Here is a 6,985-nt window from a genome sequence, read left to right on the forward strand (position 1 = left end):
AGAAACAGGTGCTCTGCACAAGGAACTTTTCTTTGAGGAAAAAATCCAACCCCATCATTTCTGGCCTTTATAGTAACCAAGATAACCCTGAGAGAGGGAGCAGTGTAGAAAAATAGAACAATGTTTGCCTCAATCCACAGAACTCAACAAGTAACAGACCCAAGAGGTCCATTTTGCCTCTTCATTATAGGACCCTGTGGATCTGAAGATTAGAAAGGCACTACCTGAGAGCACAGATACTGCCTTGATTGGCAGTTTCATAGTCTTGTAAAAGCATCTCATTTTGCTCTCCCAAGCACTTTGTTGGCAGGTGGAGCTTAGGAAAGGGTTACCACTATTTTTGTTTCCCCACATCTGATGGTACCTTGAATGCTGAGAAGGAGTCATTGCAGGGGAAAGGGTGCTATGGGGGGCTGCAGACTTGTCCTCCAGCCCTGGTCCTACAGCTCCCTGGCACACACGGACACTGCTAGGAGGGGCACAGGAACGTGTGAGAAGGCTCTGTGCTGCAGAATGCTGCCCAGCTCCTGCCTGTCTGGGCACCTCCCAGAGTCCCTGCTGTCCCCTGCTGTCCCTGCTCTGGCACTCCAGTGTGTCAAAGCAGGGTTTTGCCTCTTTTTTTTCCATCTATCACAGTGAAGTGGCTCTCATGCCAGTAAAGCATTCCTAATTGGCAGGGTTTAGAGTCTGATCATTTCAATTTATGCCCAGAACAGGTAGGGCAGCAATGAAAGCCTCTCCCACCCAGCCCCACCCCTTCTCCCAGTGCGCCTCAACCCTGCCCTGGAGGGACCACCTGGAGGGCTGAGAAGGGAGTTCCCTCGCTCTGCGCAATAAAAAGGCACAGTCCTGCAGTAAATACCAGGCTGAGCTTATGGCTGTTTAATAGTCAGTGTCCCTCTGGTCATAAAGCTCTCGCAGGGCTCATGTAGAGGAGCACCTGCCAATGAATTCATGCAGAAGCAGGACCCATTTGCTAAGATTTTGCCTTCAAGGACCTGGCAGAAAACAGTAAAGTGGCATTTTCTCTTCATGTTACCACGAGGTCACTGGGAAAACAGTCCATTGTGTGGCTGTTGGAAATGGTTCCCATCACTGCCACAGCCTGCAATAGCCTTCCCAGAACTGTGTGCTCTTTGGTATCACTTCCTTCTTCCCAGGCCCCTTCACACACGGAGATTTGCCCCTGTGTCCTTTTTGCCAATCCCTTTCCAGTCTGTCAGCCTTGCTGAGGGACTTTATCCCCTCCAACCAGGCACAGACTCACATGACAAGAGGATTCAGTGCATCATTCCCACCTTTGCTGAGTTTCCCGTCCTTCAAGCCAAATTCCACAGGAAAACTTCCCTAATTTGTGGGAAAGGCACATCAACCTGTATTTGTTATTGGCAGAGGAAGAACTACAGAGGAGTAGTGGATTTCCTCATAAAGTGGAAGCATCTATTCATCTAAATTAAATGCTTTGCAAATATAAAAACTAAACCCAAACACTGTACAAACGGGGAACCTTTAGCAAATCAGGTTCCTGCATTGCAGAGCTGAAATAAAAATAACACTTTCCAGTAGCCATTGTTTGCACTCAGGTTGCCCAATGCATGCATCTCTGCTTTTCTCAGCATCTGCTTTATCAGTTGACTTCCATCCCAGAGAAGTCCATGGCTCTTGGCAGCAGCTCTTGCTGATGTGCAGTGGGTTATTGCTCAAGATCCCTTTGATCAGCAGCCAGGGACTATCACACCGTGCTCTGAGACAGCAGCTGCCAGACCTGGCCAGCACAAGCTGGATGGGCTCCCTAAGTGCAGCAGGAGGAAATCAGGACTCCTTTGGGCCTGTTGCAGTGCATCTCACCATCTTTCTGGGCATCCAGATTTCCCCTCAGGTTTTCTTTCCCAGGATTTATGCTCGTGCACCACAGCGGTGTAATCCCGAGGCCAGGCAGCTGCAGGCTCAGGAAGGATGTGTTTCAGCAGAGCACTTGGCACATCCAAAAATGTAAAGCTTGTGTTCAGCACTGCTTTGCTTCTGCCAGGTAGGACATACACACAAGTACTTTGTTGAATTGGGACCCATCGCAGGCTGTATCCACTCCTCATGTGTTGCTGGTTGGGGCTTTTTTCCTGGGAAACACAAAAATTCCAAGGCCACTGTCACCTCCTTTTGCACAAGGGACAGCCAAATCAGCCCATGTGCCTGGGTAGCTCTCTCAAATTTGAAAACACATGGAATGAAAATGCTCAGAATTTGCCAGGGCATGTGCTGTAAAACTGAGTAAGGCACAAAAATTTTCCCAGAGACACTGTGATCTCAGATCTATGTATATACAGATCCATGTAAATACATCCATGTAAATACAGATCTATGCATTTATCATTACTCATGCCAGTAATAATAGTTCCACTGAAATCACTACAGCTACATGTAGAAAATCAAGCACATGTGTAGGATCAGCATCTAAATATGTAACAGCAGATCCACCTGCAGCAGTGGCAACTGTACCTGGAATTGGAGCTGCACATCCCTGTGCACAGCCTGATACATTTGGGGGCTGACAGGCAATGTAAAGGTATGTGACAAACTGGTGGAAGAGGTAGGAACAGAAACTGTCTCTTTTGTTCCGGAGCTCAGTATTTATCCTTTGCATCTTAATTTCTGTCAGTGTTCTGCACTTATTAACTCTGCAGCACTGTAATTTGCTTTGAAGGGAGTTAAGGACACTGCTCCCAGTAGCTGCACTCAGACATCAAGGCCTTCTGCCATCTCTCCTACTCCCTCAGATTTGGGGACTCAACCCAACAATCAGCACTATTCTTAAGTTTAAGCACAGAAACGTTTTCTGCCACTCTGAGTGGTCATCAGTTACTCAGCAGCAGGAGACCAGCCCTGCACGGAAGTTGTTTCTTCACAGAGCTGGCACCGAGTGTTTGTGGCTGGGGGCCAGCTTGCATTCCTTCAAGCAACCAAACTCCTCGATAATTACTCCCTTTTTTTTAATATTCTACTCATGTTGTTGGGCCAAGTTATCTCACAGAAATTATTCTGCGCCTTGTACGTTAGAGGGTTAGACACGCTAAAGTATCTCAATCAGTTACATTCTTGGTTTGTTTTCTGGCCTCTGGTGTTGCAAAAACAATGGAGACCGAATCTGTATTTGACTGTTGGAGGGCACCTGGGCTCAGGGAAGTGTAGCAAACCCCTGCCAGAAACGTCCAGCCCCCAGTTGTTGTGTGGATGGCAGAGTGGGGAAATCAGCACAACAATGTTCCTGCTTGAGCCACCGCGCTCCCTCTGCCTCCGAAGCGGCTCCAGGCACTTTCTCTTGTTCTTGTGATTCCCTTCCTGAATTACTGCAGCCAAGTAATTGTTTCATCATGTTGCACTGAAATATTTTCCCATCGTGTCACCATAACATTCATTTCTCAAACCAAAGCTCCTCTGTTTGCTTATAGAAAATGTATCACAGAGCGCCCATGGCTGCAAGCCCAGGTGAGCTCCTGAGGAGGGACGTGGCAGGTGAGGATCGGAGGGATTTGGTGGTGTTTGTTGGAGACTGTGATTCCTGAGCCTGTCATTTCTAGGCATCAGCAGTGAGCTCCTTACCACAGGCTGAATGAACTGCTGTTGCAATAGCCTGGCAAACCCGAGGTATTTATAGCAAACAAACGAGGCACCGCGCTGGGTCCATGTGGGGCTGGGGCTGGAGCCTCCTGGAGCCTCCTGGAAAAACCTCCCTCCTTCCAGAGGTGTCTGCACTCGAGCCCATCTAAACCAAGGGCTGAGCCAGCCCTTCTAGGGCTTGAGTTCATAAAGGATTTATTCTGAAAATTGTATGGCATTATGAGACCTAACTGAAACCTCTGATTAAATACCCTGAACTCTGGAAAGGTGCTTTGATAACCATGGAATGTGCGATACAGGAATCTCAGAGGCAAGAGCCAGTGGGACAGGACAAGGTGAAAACTAGATGTAGATCACAGTCTTTCTTAGCATTTAATTAGCTAGAAAATATTATTGGAATTTATTTTTATTATATGAATTATTTCCCCAGTAAATATATAAATTTTTGAAAAAATTATAACAAATGAGTTAAATTTGGCACTGCTTTGTGAAATCATGGCACCCAGACAGAAGGTTTAGAACTAAATAAGTCCCTATTGTAAATGCAAATCAATTGTCTTCACTGACTACTAACTCATTTATCCTTTGTGAATTCTTTCACATCCAGGCAGATCTAACCACCAGCGTTTCTAGGAGGGGAGAAAGACTTTATTCCACATCAAACATTTGAACAATTGAGCAGGTGGGGAAATGATCACAAAAGGCATTTTGGTTTCCAATCGAGTTTTGGGTTTCCAATCGAGTTTTGAATTTCCAATTGATTAAGCAGAGTGTATCAGAACTAGGGCTGTGCCAGACCTGAGAGCTGCAGCTCCCGAGGACGGGCTGTGCTGGGATCAAACTCCAGGGCCAGCACTCTGGGATCGTTGCAAAGAGAAACTCTCCTGGAGTTTCACATAGTTCCCATCAGGTGAACGCAGCACCATAAACTTCACATGATCCTGATGGCAATGGAAGCTCTATCTAATCTTTTTAGGGATTTACATACTCACCACTGATTGTGCTGCTTGTCTGCCCAGGCTGGGGCAGAACAGCTGCAGTTCACACGAAAGGATCAGGAACCTCAGAACACTTCAGGGTGATGTTCAAGTTTCTACCAAAGTTTAGCTTTAAGTTGCAAATATTAAACTCTCACACTATGTTTTGGGTCCCAGCAAAGAGTTAAATAGAACTTAATTCTTTTAATGATTTCACTTGTTTGTTCAGTGTGTCTCTCAAAAGATAACTAATTCCTCACAGATTTAATGGTGGGACCACACGGTTTTATTTTTACTTAATTGATTGATTGAAAAAAGTGTTCAGAATTCAAATGTAATCATTTCTTTGGGAATAGTGAATGTATTCCTAGTTTTGTTTAGGTTTCTCATTTAACATATTAGGACCCTTTCAACGTCCACGTATAGATTTAACTTTTTCTTCACATGTCACATTAGTATACAAGGTTTGTCCTAAAATTCTGACTGTTAGGCATTTGTGTAGATGTAAAGAGAAGAAGACCAACACTCACGAGAGTAGGAATAATTTTCTTTTTCATTAGCAATCAGGAGCAAAAAGAGTTAGAGCGAAATTCTGTTCCAAATTCATTCCCCCATCCACGTAATCATCTCCATGCAGCCCAAACTGAATGCAGAGCCCTGCTTTGGACTCACTTTGTGTTGTTGGAATGACAGGCAAATGTGAGGCATTGAGCATTATCACTAAAAACAACAAAAGAAGAGATGTCATTTGGCCTCATACACAGCTTTTCTTTTTATTAAAGCCAATAGGGAATTGCATGGACTTTTATTCTGGTCACAGCTAATGAAACATTGCTTGAAAAACAATGTGAGAGTAACTTCATGTTTTTACACACACCGACATCGGTGAGAGTTGTTCTCACAATTAAACTGCAAAGGCAAACTTTGTGCACAAAGCTTTTCTCAGACTCTAATTTCAGGCTGTTGCAGGATTTCAGTGAGGAAAAATGATACTGTTATCAAACATGTTTGAGTCTCCCTTCCAAAAGCCCCAGGTGCAATTTGGGTGCTTTTATTTGGCAGAGGAAGAACAATTAGTATAGAAAGAGCCATAAGTTTTCCTGCATCTTCCAAGAGTCACCAATGGAAGGCAATGGGAAAAGTGGGAAAGCAACATCACAGTGTCAGAGCTGCACAGGGTTACATACACTCTGGATAGATAAGCAGAGATTAATAATTTGAAGAACCACTAAAAACCCTATCATTGTGTTCTTAAATATATTTTTAAATGCTACATATGATTCTTTTGTAAGAACTAAGCACAACTGAATTCAAACACCTTATAAACCATTGCCAGGAGCTTTAGATAGGGGATGTCAGTGCGAGGATTTGATCTTACAGACTGATTTCTACTCCATTATTTTAGTAGCAAGAAGAAAGACCTGCAGGAATCAGCCAGTGTAACACAACATTTGAAAAGAAAGAAAAAATTAAAAAGCCCAAATGAAAAGCTGTTTACAAATGTCAATAAAACCCAAACAGGTCTCTGGTGCCTGCACTTGTCTGCATGGTTTGCCTGCACACAGACTGCTCAGCCCTACTACGCTCTGCCCTGAGTGGCCTTGGGAAGAGAAGCTCAGGAGACCCTGTCAGAGACCAGCTGAGATGTTCTGATTTCTGCTCTGGGCCAGCAGAATCTTACTTGTCATAGGAGAATAAATCAACATTTGGAGCTGAGCCACTGTTTGGACAGGGATTTTCCAATTCCCCCACTGCCATTAAAAAAGGTATTTGGAATCTTTTGTCTACTTTATGCTTGGAATTTTCTCAGATTCATTTCCAAACTATTTTTACAGACTATTTTTTTCTCGGAGATGTTTTAATTACAGGGTTTTTTTCACATGCTAGTTTAGAAAGTGGGGTGCTTCATGACCTCCATGCATTTAGTAGTGCTACAAAACTCCTACAATATGAGATTAATAATGAAGGATTCAGAAATTATCTTTCTGATTCTTTCACAGATTCCTTGTGAGACTGGCATAAAATTGGTGTATTTATGTCCTCAATTTTCCTGTCTGTAGCTGCATCATTCTGACAAAAAATCCTTGTAGCACAAGGTTCCTCTTGAAAGAAAATCTGTAATCTTGATTAGGAGATACACTGGAATACAGCAGTAATTTAAACATCATTCTTTAAATTGCAGCAACACCACCCTGGCTCTCCTGCACCATGGCAGGCAGAGTTTAAGGATGGGGATTAGCTCCTTCATGCCTGGTAGAGCTCTGTCTCCAAAACTGGACTATTATTTAAACAGATATAAATACCTTCAGTACATCTTATCTTTCAATCTACCCTGCCTTCCAACCCCCACAAACTGAACTCTGGCTGGAATCTTTGTTATTAAGAAAGCAAGT

The 6,985-nt window shown here is 43.9% G+C and overlaps 1 long non-coding RNA gene across 1 annotated transcript in view; it reads left to right on the forward strand.

Annotated features, from left to right (window-relative positions):
- The window catches only part of LOC139680527 (uncharacterized), a 32,126-nt gene extending 27,827 nt beyond the window's left edge, over positions 1–4,299 (forward strand). The window contains exons 2-3 of the long non-coding RNA XR_011699362.1: positions 3,447–3,510; positions 4,223–4,299. This is a non-coding gene — a long non-coding RNA (uncharacterized lncRNA). The remainder of the gene's footprint in view (positions 1–3,446; positions 3,511–4,222) is intronic.
- The last annotated feature ends 2,686 nt before the right edge of the window (positions 4,300–6,985 follow it).

Source organism: Pithys albifrons, chromosome 18 (assembly GCF_047495875.1).
Source record: "Pithys albifrons albifrons isolate INPA30051 chromosome 18, PitAlb_v1, whole genome shotgun sequence".
In the NCBI taxonomy this organism is placed as follows: Eukaryota; Metazoa; Chordata; class Aves; order Passeriformes; family Thamnophilidae; genus Pithys; species Pithys albifrons.